We start from the raw sequence: 14,174 nt of genomic DNA on the forward strand, positions 1-14,174 counted from the left end.
TCTTTCTTTCTCTCTCCCTCTTCCCCTTTCCCTCTCTCCCGCGCCATGGGCTCCTTGGCCGGCCCAGCCGCCCCTTGGCCGGCCCAAGCCCCCTGCGCGCCCCCCCTCTTGGGCCTTGGCAGGCCCAGCCGCCCCCCACCTCCCCTTTTTTTCCCCAATTCCCTCTCCCTCTCTCTCTCCCTCTCATTTTCCCTCTCTCTCCCTAAGCCGCCGCCCCTACCCCTCTGCCCTAACCGCCGCCGCCCCCTGCTCGGCCGCCGCCCTCGCCGTCGGCCGCCCATCGCCGGTGAGCCCCCCCCTTTTCCCTCTCCTCCCTCCCTCTCCCCTCTCCCCTCCTCCCTCCCCTTGGCAGCCCAGCCGCCCGGCCACCCCTGGCCGCGCCCCTGGCCGCCCCCAGCCCAGCCGCCGGCCGCGCCCTGGCCCCAGCCGCGCCTGGCCAGCCTCGGCCGCGCCCTGGCCGCGCCCTCGGCCGCCCCTGGCCCCTGGCCGCCCGCCAGCCGCCCCCTGCCCGCTGGTTCGGCCGCGCCCCTGGCCGGCCCAGCCGCTCGCCCAGCCGGCCGGTTCAACCGCCCTAGGGCCGGTTCAACCGCCCCCCCCCTGTTTTTTTATTTTTTTATTTTTTTTATTTTATTTTATTTACTTTCTGTGATCATAATTACCTTATTTTGGGTAGACTAATCATGGTTCATGCTATGGAAATGAGAAGTTTAATTTAGAATTTCGTTGCGCTAGTTGATTCATTTAGTTAATTGTTTATCCCGTGCAATGTTAATCAACTTAAAATGATTAGGTTCCCACTAGTGCATATAACAGAATTCTTTTGTTAGGAACCTATTGAAACTAGAGTGCATAATTTAACTAATCATTAGTGCATAAACTTTAACCCCCCTGCGAGACCCTTTTCCCGTTTCTTTCTAACCATAACAAATGCAATGTCAAATGTCATACTTGATGCATATTCGCTTTATTTGTTCCCTTGTATGGTGTACTGTTCTTTTGTATTAAATATGTGGATGGATGTATGTATGTTTGCGCTCGCATAGAGAACGATCCGATCGAAGAGCCCGAGGAATTCGCAGGAGAAGCCCCTGAGCAGCAGTCGGTTGGTGGAGGCAAGCGTCCTTTGACCTATCTCTGTCCTAATCATTCTTTAATTCACCTCCCGCATCACACATTTATACCTAAGGATTGACTAGCTTTTTGTTATCCATGTCCTTGTTTACCTATTTGGGTCGGATTATTACTGCTTAGTTTGATGCTATTGCTCAACTTTAATCAATGAACATGATGTGGTTATCTATGATACGCTGTTTTCCCGTTCTTATTTATGATTATACTTGTGGCATTTAAGGGGACTCGAGCGGTTTCTCGAGTGCCTCTCCGTAAGGACCTGTTCAATGGATGACCGCCCGGGAAAACAGTGCAACCATGAGGGTGGAATGGGGTGCCCTTAGCTGAATAATTAGAGGATCCGGGGTGTAGTTCGCTTCGCCGTCGTGCCGTCAATGGGGCTCGGTGTATGCGGCTTGCTCTGCCAAGGTTGATTTGTCCCTTGGGGAGGAGTGCGGTACATTTAGGAAACCTAACGGGTGGCTACAGCCCCGGGGAATCTTTGTAAAGGCTTCGTAGTGAATCCTTGGCCATTCACCTCGGGAGTGAATAAGGGTCTTGCAAGCCCGGGCCAGAGAGGGAATCACGGCTTGTGGGTAAAGTGCACAACCTCTGCAGAGTGTTATGAAACTGATATATCAGCCGTGCTCGCGGTTATGAGCGGCCAAGGGAGCTCCAGAGATTAGTGATACTTGATCAGAGATACTTTGGTACAGGTGACAATGAGATTGATGGTTCTGATTACGATTATGGTATTGGTAAGTGGTATTCTTTCCGTTTGGAAAGGATACATTGGGCTAATAACTTGGGTTAATGTTAAAACCTGGCTTTCTACTAGTAAGTAATAACCTGACCAACTAAAAACAACTGCTTGACTTATCCCCACATAAAGCTAGTCCACTACAGCCAAACAGGATACTTGCTGAGTATGTTGATGTGTACTCACCCTTGCTCTACACACCAAACCCCCCCCCCAGGTTGTCAGCATTGCAACCACTGCTCAGGCGAAGATGAAGCTGTGGAAGGAGACTTCCAGGAGTTCCAAGACTACGACGAGTTCTAGGTGTGGGTTAGCGGCAACCCCCCAGTCGGCTGCCTGTGAAGGCCGCGTTATCTACGTTTCTTTTCCGCACTTTGATTTATTGTAAGAACTATATGGACGTCTCAGACGTATGATGTAATCGACTATTTCCCTTATTAATACTATTTTGAGCACTGTGTGATGATGTCCATATTATGTAACTGCTGTGTACGTGAATAACTGATCCTAGCACGTACATGGTTCACATTCGGTTTGCCTTCTAAAACCGGGTGTGACATAAGTGGTATCAAAGCCGCGCTGACTGTAGGACCGCTAACCTAGAGTAGAATGGTCGTTCTAAGGACTATAGACCTCTGTCCCTACCTTGACTTTGATATCTCTTCAAAAGTTGGTCCTACCGACCAAACCTATGTTCTACTATATATTATACCTTGCTAAAAAATTGTGTTTCATTCTGATCCTTCATTTACTTATGATTCATTATTTGCTGGTCATATTAATTCTGTTCTCACCCTTTTGCTTGCGATGTCTTTTGTAGATGGCTCGACTTAGACACACTGCACGAAAGTCCGTCATCCCCTTCTTACCCTCTCGCCTTGCTGAGCGTCCGCTTCGCCGTCCCGTGGCCGGACAGTCCAGCCACTTGGAGAGACTACACCACCGCCTGCGTGAGGAGCAGGAACGTCGACGACAGGAGCAGCAGGGCTCTTCTTTCTCGCTCCACCAGGAGATAGAGTCTGTGAGGAGCTGCTCTCCTGTGCTTCCTCTGGAGGCGCCCCCTGCACCACCACTGGGCGCCCCAGCTTCTGGAGTAGCTGCTGGAGGAGACCCAGACGACGGAGATGGCGACGACAACTCGAGCCACGACACCGACTTCTCTGCTAACCCTGAGCCGGAAGGATGGGTTGCTCGACCCATCACTCGCGACGCTGCTCGCGGGTGTCACTTCCACGATGCGCTCGACACCCTGCTACGTCGGGCATTTGACCGGCATACTTGGTCCGTCGAGTATCGCTGTGTGGTCTACCAGCATAGTCGCGGGGTCTACCCGGACCGCTGGGAGGCAACTTGCTTGGTGCGCTGCCCGGAGAACAGTCTCCAGGGTGCAGAGGCCTGCTCAGAGCACTATTCTATCTCTGAACGGGACTCAGCTGAGGCAGCCATGCAAGATGCTGCACGGCGTGCATTTTCGCACTACTGCTCGGTTTTCGATGGGGCAGCTGACGGTCTTGACCTGAAGTATTACCCCCGCCGTCCATCTGGCAGCACAGGAGGCGTGATTGTCTCACCTGTCGGTGAGGGCAATCCTAGGTTGAGCAGCACCGTCAACCTAGCCGCCGTGCTAAACACGGAGCTGGACCATGCATTAGACGAGCTGAGTAGGGCTCGTGCTGAGATCGCCCTGCTGCGGGCTGAGCGCGCGGAACGTCGTCATCTGGATGGTGGTTCCCCCGCTCCCGTCGGGACTCAGCACCCGTACCGCTCACCTCAGCGTGGACACCAGCCTTATGGCAATCCCGACTGCAAGACCAAGATAAATCTAGAACCATAGATCGCTAGAGTTGGATCTTGTAATTAATACGAAATATATGCATAGAAGCTTCAGTCTTAGCGTTAATCTCGGTCTTAGTTAGTCTTAGTTAGACAGGGTAGTTTGCTATATCCTGTGCATTTATGTTTGTCATGATGAACTATGTTTGGTTTGGATCTTTGTAATGACTGTTACCAGAGTGTGGGTATCCCCTGCATTTTGGTTTACATATTATGTTAATGGAGTTAGTTATATAGTTGGGAAACCTTTTATTCCACTTTCCTCTTGATCTGAGAAGTTGTGTGGTCTGTGTTGGAGATCAGTGAAGATGCTCACCTGCTCAGTGCTGTTGAAGAATTCTATACTCTTTTCTTATGCTGCAAGATTTGCCAGATCAGTTCTGATGTGTGGTTGCATTCTGCAGATGTCAGAGAACAGGCGCAGAGGAGGAAGGCGTGCTCAGCAGGAGCAAGCCGGTCAACAAGATGAGGCGCCCCAGCAGCAGCAGCTGCCGCCCCCGCCCCCGATGTCGATCGAGCAAATGTTTATGATGCAGACTCAGGCAGTTCAAGCCATCGGTCAGACTCTGGCCGCCATTCAGCAGCAGCAGCAGCAGTAACAGCAGCAAGCACCACCCCAGCCTCAGATGCCTCAGATGCCCAGAGACAAGCGTGCTGAATTCATGAGAGGTCATCCCCCAACGTTCGCTCACTCTTCTGACCCCATGGATGCTGAAGATTGGCTGCGCACTGTGGAGCGGGAGTTGCATACCGCTCAGTGTGATGACAGGGAGAAAGTCTTGTATGGTCCCCGTCTGTTGAGAGGAGCAGCCCAATCATGGTGGGAGTCTTACCTCGCCACCCATGCCAACCCCGACACCATCACCTGGGAAGAATTCAGAGGTAGCTTTCGTCAGTACCACGTGCCTGCAGGTCTGATGACAGTGAAGGAGGAGTTCCTGGCCCTTAAGCAAGGGTCATCATCTGTCAGTGAGTATCGAGACAGGTTTCTGCAATTGTCTCGCTATGCTCCTGAGGATGTCAACACTGACGCCAAGCGACAATACCGTTTTCTGAGAGGCTTGGTCGACCCCCTGCAGTATCAACTGATGAATCACACCTTCCCGACATTCCAGCACCTGATTGATAGAGCGATCATGACAGAAAGGAAGCGTAAGGAGATGGAAGATCGTAAGCGCAAGATCAGTGGACCCCAGCCTGGAAGCAGCAGCCGCCCTCGTTTTTCAGGCAATCAACCTCAGCAGTTCAGGCAGAACCAGCGTCCACCTCAGCAGCGTCAGCAGCATCAGCAGTTCCAAAGGCAGTATCCTCAGCATCAGTACCAGAACCGTCAGAGCAATCAGTCAGGAGGTCAGTTTCAAAGGCAGAATCAGCAAGCACCCCGTCTTCCTACCCCAGCAAACCAGCAGAACAGTCAGGCAGCACCAGCTCAGGTTGGAAACAGGGCATGTTTCCACTGTGGAGAGCAGGGCCATTGGGTGATGCAATGTCCGAAGAAGGCAGCCCAGCAGCAGTCAGGCCCCAATGCCCCAGCAAAGCAGAATGTGTCTCAGCCTGGAGCAGGCAACCGCCCTCAACAGCGCTATAATCATGGAAGATTGAATCACTTGGAGGCTGAAGCAGTTCAGGAGACCCCCGGCATGATAGTAGGTATGTTCCCAGTCGACTCCCATATTGCAGAAGTGTTATTTGATACTGGAGCAACGCATTCTTTCATTACTGCATCATGGGTAAAAGCACATAATCTTCCAACTACTACCATGTCAACCCCCATTCAAATTGACTCAGCTGGTGGTAGAATTCGAGCTGATAGCATTTGTTTAAATATAACTGTGGAAATAAGGGGGATAGCGTTTCCCGCCAACCTTATAGTAATGGGTACTCAGGGAATAGATGTCATCCTAGGGGTGAATTGGTTAGATAAGTATCAGGCAGTTATCAGTTGTGATAAAAGGACAATCAAGTTGGTGTCCCCACTAGGAAAGGAAGTGGTGACCGAGTTAGTCCCACCTGAGCCGAAGAAAGGAAGTTGTTATCAGATGGCTGTCGATAGCAGTGAAGCAGATCCAGTTGAGAGTATCAAGGTTGTGTCTGAATTCCCAGATGTGTTTCCAAAGGATTTACCGGGTATGCCACCAGAGCGGAAAGTTGAGTTTGCCATAGAGCTTCTTCCTGGAACCGCCCCCATCTTTAAGAGAGCTTACAGAATATCCGGACCAGAGTTGGTTGAGCTTAAGAAGCAGATTGATGAGCTGTCAGAGAAAGGTTACACCCGGCCAAGCACCTCGCCTTGGGCCGCCCCTGTCTTATTTGTGGAAAAGAAAGATGGCACCAAGAGGATGTGCATCGATTATCGAGCTTTGAATGAGGTCACGATCAAGAACAAGTATCCCTTGCCCAGAATAGAAGATCTGTTCGACCAGTTGAGAGGAGCCAGTGTGTTCTCCAAGATTGATCTGAGGTCAGGTTATCATCAGCTCAGGATCCGACCTTCGGACATTCCGAAGACGGCATTCATTACCAAGTATGGTTTGTATGAGTTCACAGTGATGTCTTTTGGTTTGACCAATGCACCAGCGTTCTTTATGAATCTGATGAACAGTGTATTCATGGATTACCTTGATAAGTTTGTGGTGGTATTCATTGATGACATTCTGATTTATTCCCAAAGCGAAGAAGAGCACGCAGATCATTTGAGGATGGTATTGCAGAGATTGCGAGAGCACCAGTTGTACGCAAAGTTGAGCAAGTGTGAGTTCTGGATCAGCGAAGTCCTGTTCTTGGGTCACATAATCAACAAGGAAGGATTGGCTGTGGATCCGAAGAAAGTGGCAGACATTCTGAACTGGAAAGCGCCAACGGATGCTCGAGGAATCAAGAGCTTCATTGGAATGGCCGGATACTATCGGCGATTCATTGAAGGGTTTTCGAAGATTGCGAAGCCAATGACAGCGTTGCTAGGCAACAAGGTTGAGTTCAAATGGACCCAGAAATGTCAAGAGGCCTTTGAAGCGCTGAAAGAGAAGTTGACTACCTCGCCTGTCCTAATCTTGCCTGATGTGCACAAGCCCTTCTCGGTGTATTGCGATGCTTGTTACACAGGTTTGGGATGCGTATTGATGCAAGAGGGAAGAGTTGTGGCTTACTCGTCCCGACAGTTGAAGGTTCATGAGAAGAACTACCCAATCCATGATCTAGAGTTGGCAGCAGTGGTTCACGCACTGAAGACATGGAGGCACTATCTGTATGGACAGAAATGCGATGTTTACACAGATCACAAGAGTCTGAAGTACATATTCACTCAGACAGAGCTGAACATGAGGCAACGAAGATGGTTAGAGCTGATCAAAGACTATGAGTTGGAGATTCATTACCATCCAGGCAAAGCAAACGTAGTGGCAGATGCTTTGAGCAGAAAGAGTCAAGTCAATCTGATGGTCGCTCGCCCGATGCCTTATGAGTTGGCCAAGGAGTTCGACAGGTTGAGTCTCGGGTTTCTGAACAATTCGCGAGGAGTCACAGTTGAATTGGAACCTACCTTGGAGCGAGAAATCAAAGAAGCGCAGAAGAATGATGAAAAGATCAGTGAGATTCGGCGATTGATTCTAGATGGCAGAGGCAAAGATTTTCGAGAAGATGCTGAAGGCGTGATATGGTTCAAAGACCGCTTATGTGTTCCCAATGTCCAGTCTATTCGGGAGTTGATTCTCAAGGAAGCTCATGAGACAGCCTATTCGATTCACCCTGGTAGTGAGAAGATGTATCAGGATCTGAGGAAGAAATTCTGGTGGTACGGAATGAAGAGGAAAATCGCAGAGCATGTGGCTAAGTGCGATAGTTGTCGAAGAATTAAGGCAGAGCACCAGAGACCAGCTGGATTGTTGCAACCGTTGCAGATCCCTCAGTGGAAATGGGATGAAATTGGTATGGATTTCATAGTCGGATTGCCTCGCACTCGAGCCGGCTACGATTCTATTTGGGTAGTGGTGGACCGTTTGACCAAGTCAGCCCACTTCATACCTGTCAAGACCAGCTACAACAGTGCAGTATTGGCAGAGTTGTATATGTCTCGGATCGTTTGTCTTCATGGTGTGCCAAAGAAGATAGTGTCAGACAGAGGAACGCAGTTCACCTCTCATTTCTGGCAGCAGTTGCATGAAGCCTTGGGCACACATCTGAATTTCAGTTCAGCTTATCACCCGCAGACAGATGGCCAGACTGAAAGGACCAATCAAATTCTCGAAGATATGTTGAGAGCCTGTGCGTTGCAAGATCAGTCCGGATGGGACAAGCGATTGCCTTATGCAGAGTTTTCCTATAACAACAGTTACCAGGCCAGTTTGAAGATGTCACCGTTTCAGGCGCTTTATGGAAGGAGTTGTAGAACTCCGTTGCAATGGGATCAGCCTGGAGAGAAGCAAGTGTTTGGGCCAGACATTCTGCTTGAAGCCGAAGAGAACATCAAGATGGTCCGAGAGAATCTGAAGATAGCGCAATCGAGGCAGCAAAGCTATGCAGACACAAGAAGAAGAGAGCTGAGTTTTGAAGTCGGAGACTTTGTCTATCTGAAAGTGTCACCGATCAGAGGAGTCAGAAGATTCGGAGTGAAGGGCAAGCTAGCACCCCGCTACATTGGTCCGTACCAGATCCTCTCAAAGCGTGGAGAAGTGGCTTATCAGCTCAGCCTGCCAGAGAATTTGTCTGTTGTGCATGATGTCTTTCATGTGTCTCAGTTGAAGAAGTGCTTGCGTGTGCCAGAAGAGCAGTTGCCAGTGGAAGGTCTTGAGGTCCAGGAGGACTTGACCTATGTTGAGAAGCCAGCTCAGATCCTTGAGATTGCAGACAGAGTCACCCGAAGGAAGACCATCAGAATGTGCAAAGTCAGATGGAATCACCACTCTGAGGAAGAAGCAACCTGGGAGCGTGAAGATGATCTAGTGGCCAAGTACCCAGAGCTCTTTGCTAGCCAGCCCTGAATCTCGAGGGCGAGATTCTTTTAAGGGGGATAGGTTTGTAACGCCCCGAATTTTGCAGTTGAATTTTTTTCTTTTCTTTACTCGCCAAATTCGGGCGTTACCTTTTCTTTTTCTTTTTGCCCTCGCTAGACCTTGACTTTTTCCAAAGCTAGCGGGATTCGGTTTGGAATTCCCGTGTAAAGAAAAACTCAAAAAAATACTTTATGTTGTTTGATGCACCATGCCGAGCTATGCATTCTTTGATTGTTTGAAAGTGCAAATGCATTCATCTAGGAAGATCGGATTTCGAAAACAGGGAAATAATCTTTTCTTTTTCTTTCTCTTTCTTTCTCTCTCCCTCTTCCCCTTTCCCTCTCTCCCGTGCCATGGGCTCCTTGGCCGGCCCAGCCGCCCCTTGGCCGGCCCAAGCCCCCTGCGCGCTGAAAGTCGCCTAGAGGGGGGGGGGGGTGAATAGGCGGAACCTGAAAATTAAAACTTTATCCCCCAACTAGATCCCTTGATTAGTGGATAGAACAAGATATACAAATATCGAAGAATAGAAACTAAGTTCTTGCTAGTAAAGAGTATAGCTTTCAAATAATGTGAAAGTGATAAATCTATACAACTAATAGTTCTATGATAACAAAGCAAGAAAGCTTAGATGAAAAAGAGCACTGACTCAAGTTCTTTTCTTGCGGAGCGTTGCTTCACTTAAATGAGATTTTAACTTGAAGCAACACCAAATGATATGAGCAAAGAATAGCGCAAGAGAACTTAGAGTAAGGGAAAGCAAACAAATCACAAGCAAAAGCACAATGAACACGGGTGATTTGTTTTACCGAGGTTCGGCCCTCGAAGGCCTAGTCCCCGTTGAGGAGTCCACTTAAGGACGGGTCTTTTTCAACCCTTTCCCTCTCTCCCGATCACACAAGGATCGGCGAGCTCTTCTTCTTCTCAAGGATCACTCTCGATCCCACAAGGACCACCACAATCTTTGGTGTCTCTTGCTAGCTTTTACAAGCCTCCAACACTTTGGAGGAAGTTCGAATGGGAGTCAAAAACTCCACGCGCAAATGAACACAAAGATGTAGCACACACTATCTCTCAATGAATCTCACAAGGCGCTAGGGCTAAACTCAATTGAGTAGCTCTCAATTGCTTGCTCTCTTCTTTTGTGGCACTTGTGTTGGTTGTAGTGGACTAAATCTTGTGTATAGGATGGATCAATGAATATAGGTGGTTGGGAGGGCTTGAGTATGTCAACTAGATGACTTGGAATGTTGCTTGGACTCCCACACATTGAAGTGGCCGGTTGGGGTGGTATTTATAGCCCTCAACCACCCATATAGCCGTTGGGGCGCATCTGCCAGAAATTGCACTTGCGGACGGTCCGCGGCTAGGGCCCGGACGGTCCGCGACCCTCCAACGGTCGATTCTGACATCTTCAACGGATACATCTGTCAGATCAACGGCTAGATCAACGGCTATCTGCCTCGGTGACACCACGCGGACGGTCCGCCCTTGGTCCCGGACGGTCCGCGCCAGCTCTATAATTCCTTTTGCTCAACTTGTCACCTTCGGGCTGAACCAGGTCTTCACCTGCGGACTGTCCGCAAATTATAGCCGGACGGTCCGCACGTTGCAGCTGGACGGTCCGCGGTTTAGTCGGACTGTCCCTGATTTGTAGTTCCTGGTCGAAGTCAACTCGGTGTCGCGGACGGTCCGCCGCAGGGGCCCGGACGGTCCGCGCGTGGTCTCGGACGGTGTTTGCTCTTCCATCGGACGGTCCGCAGTAGAGACACATGTTTTGCATTGGTTCTGTCCGAGGTTTATTTAGGTGTCGCGGACGGTCCGCGCTTGGCCTGATTTTCCAAAAAGCTTCTCCTGTCCGGAATAATCTACGGTATTCCGGACAGTCGATTTAGTATAGTTGTAGATGAACCTTTGGCACCTGTAGAGCATATAATCTAGAGCAAACTAGTTAGTCCAATTATTTGTGTTGGGCAATTCAACCACCAAAATCATTTAGGAAAAGGTTTGAGCCTATTTCCCTTTCAATCTCCCCCTTTTTGGTGATTGATGCCAACACAAACCAAAGCAAATAAATAAGTGCAGAATTGAACTAGTTTGCATAAGGTAAGTGCAAAGGTTACTTTGAAATTAGACCAATTTACATTTAATGTTTTAGACCATGCATGCACCATTTGTTTTGTTTTTGCAAACTCTTTTGTAAATTCTTTTCAAAGTTCTTTTGCAAATAGTCAAAGGTAAATGAATAAAATTTTGAGAAGCATTTTCAAGATTTGAAATTTTCTCCCCCTGTTTCAAAATGCTTTTCCTTTGACTGAACAAAACTCCCCCTCAATGAAATCCTCCTCTTAGTGTTCAAGAGGGTTTTAAGAGTTCAATTATGAAAATACTACTTTCTCCCCCTTTTGAACATAATAAGATACCAATTTGAAATTTACCAATTGAAAATCATTAGTTTTACCAATTTGAAATTAGGAGGTGGTGGTGCGGTCATTTTGCTTTGGGCCTAATACTTTCTCCCCCTTTGGCATGAATCGCCAAAAACGGATACTCAGAGTGAAATGTAGGCCCTTAAATAACTACTTTCTCCCCTTTGGCAAATAAAACATGAGTGAAGATTATACCAAATACGGAGAGACGGCGGGATACCGGCAAAGAGTGGATAATACCAATGGAGTTGAGTGGAAGCGATGTCTTTGCCGAATACTCCATTTCCCTTTCAATCTAAGACTTAATACATGAGATGCTCATGAAAACATATTAGTCTTAGCCTTGGCACACAATGAAGATAAGAAATATGCAAATGTACCAAAGGAAAGAGACATGATTAAAAAGGATATGTCAATTAAGCTTAAACAATTCTATACAATATAGATTGCTCCCCCTAAATATGTGCATGGAGAGAAACATATATTTTGGCCTTAAATGCCAATTGCACATAATTAGGTTAATGAGAACATATCTATATTATACGGAATGTGAAGTGCATTGTGTAATATTATAAGTGTGATGCTCAGGTCAGTTGATGCACTTATGAAAGCATGTTGCAAACATTTTAAGCATTTTCCTTTAAAGATTTCAAAGAGACTTAAGGACCATCCACCTTTGGAACAAAGGTAGCTTATCCTCGTTACAAGGTTAAGCTTTAAGCTCTTTGACAATAGAACCACTTCATCTAGTTTTAGCAAAGATGCAATAATGCATGTGTGAAATTTTATACCAATTGAAATTTTAAGAGGTTAAACTAGGTATGAAGCAGGGATAAATGCAAAGGTCATGCTTTCTCTTCCTTTTATACAAGATATGCAAAGAGTGTATATAAGAGGAAGATTTAGGTACAAGTTTAAATGAAAGGAAGTGGTTTTACCCTTTTGTACCTTCTCATAGAGACGCTCTCTTCATTGTGCTTTGTCCTTAGTCTTAGTTGCTTAAGACCTATACTCAAAGACAATATATGGAAATACTTTGCACAAGAGAGAGTTCTACAACTAGTGATCTTTTTCAAGTTATTGTTAGCGTATATCAAATGGATCACAAGTTGCATAAATGAATCATGAATTCTCCTTTTTCCTTAGTGCATATCAAGATAGATGATGATTAAAATTACATGAGGTACTAAGAAGCATAAGTGATACTTGAAGTTGTTCAATGATCAACCAATATGCGATCAAGAAAACAACAACGGCATTAAATAATCAAGCTTAAAAATAGGAGAATCCAATAAGCATGCTACTTTTGAAATGAAAGCAACAATCCTTGATAAAAGCGACATTATTTTAACAAGCTGGATTGATGTGTAGTAGCATACTATATGAGAAACATTATTCTCATGTAAGAGACTATATGAAACTTCTAAGACAAAGCAATAGTCTCAACATAATCAAAATATAATAATGGACTCCCCCTACAGATATGCATCAAATAATTTAAAGAATTGATTTCGATGCATTCACTTTTAAGAACATAAAGGGAGAAGCATTATACATTTTGATCAAGGCTCATAAATTTAGCAATAAACAACTTGAGCCTGAAAATCTCATAATGAAAAAGGATTTAGAATGCTTACAACCACATCATTGATTGTTGTGAAGACCTTATTGTCCAGGTAGATGTTGTTGTCCTTGATGTTCTTTCTTTTTCATTTGAGTGTCCTCCCTTTATATTTGACTCTTTTACCTTCCAAACTTATTGAAAATACTCAAGAGACATGTTAATAGCGCAAGGGAGTCTATGGTGAAGGATGATTACTTTAGATAATTAGCATACAAGATTCATCATCCACAAGTCACACAGACATGAAGCAAAATCCCTAGCATTAGTGCACATCATAGGAAAAGAGGAGTATGCACTATTTAACCATTTGATCAATCATAGGAATTTACTTCTTCATATTGAGTTTATTAATCATTACTTTAAAAACAAGTCAATATGAGAGCATTTATAGCAAAGGCATGAATTAGATTCTAATGGATAAGTGCATTTATGAGAATGTGATTGAGTGCACATCAAGACAAATTTAGTCCTCCAAAGAATCTATTCTTCAAGAATGATAATTTAGAGTGAATAACCTTTGAAGGGAACTATATTAAAGAGATGAGTTCCCATACCTTTGCTTTTACCTTTCTTCTTTTGGGTGAAGATCAACCCATGAGGCTTGTGTACTTTCCCTTCTATGCATATTTATAAGTAAGCTCAAGAGATACGTTAGTAACACAAGCACTAGTTTCCATTTAGTAATCATTTTGACAAAGAATGAAAAGTGAATTACTATTGGCAAGGAAACTTTATAATATGAACTAGATTATTCCATGAAGTATGCCTAGTTTTAACTCATAAAACAAGCATGGTTAAATTCTTGAGACTTAAGGGAATAAATCTAATTCATAACATGGAGAGCGATAAATGTAGAAGAATCATATCCAATTTAAGCAATAAAACATACAACATACATTATTGGATTGATTTTCCTTGTCAAGATAAATTACGCATCTCCAAAGAGAAATTTATCTCTACAAGTGAGACTACTTAAATTACTTAGATAAAACATTAGTCTCACTTTTCTAGCTATAGAGAGAATTTTTCCTTTTATAAGTGTCCTAAGTATTTGAATTTCTTACATGACACCTTATTCTTTTAAGAACATGAAATATCTTTCTATATCTAGAGCATGGCACTAATAGAATAATTAAAGTAAAATATGCCATGGGAACTTGCAACAATTTAAAGCATGTAGATTGTCATAATATAGAATTGATAAATACACAATCTACCATATGAGAGGAATTTCTTCAAAGAATGATGACATAATTTTAAAACATGCTTAAGTGCTTTCTATTTCTATGTGACTACACAAGACAATTTAAGATAATTGCACTTAAGAATATAAATGTTACCATCCTTTGATTTTCCTCCATGTTGTAGGCTTTGATATTCCGCACATGATGATTCTTTATTTCCTACAACATTAATATCTTCCCGAGATGATA

At 45.5% G+C, this 14,174-nt stretch overlaps 1 protein-coding gene across 1 annotated transcript in view; it reads right to left on the reverse strand.

The window, feature by feature from the left end:
* LOC103636454 (uncharacterized) overlaps positions 1 to 14,174 on the reverse strand; it is a 41,821-nt gene that overhangs the window by 8,152 nt on the left and 19,495 nt on the right. The window lies entirely within an intron of this gene.

The sequence above is a fragment of the Zea mays genome, chromosome 8 (assembly GCF_902167145.1).
Source record: "Zea mays cultivar B73 chromosome 8, Zm-B73-REFERENCE-NAM-5.0, whole genome shotgun sequence".
NCBI lineage: Eukaryota > Viridiplantae > Streptophyta > Magnoliopsida > Poales > Poaceae > Zea > Zea mays.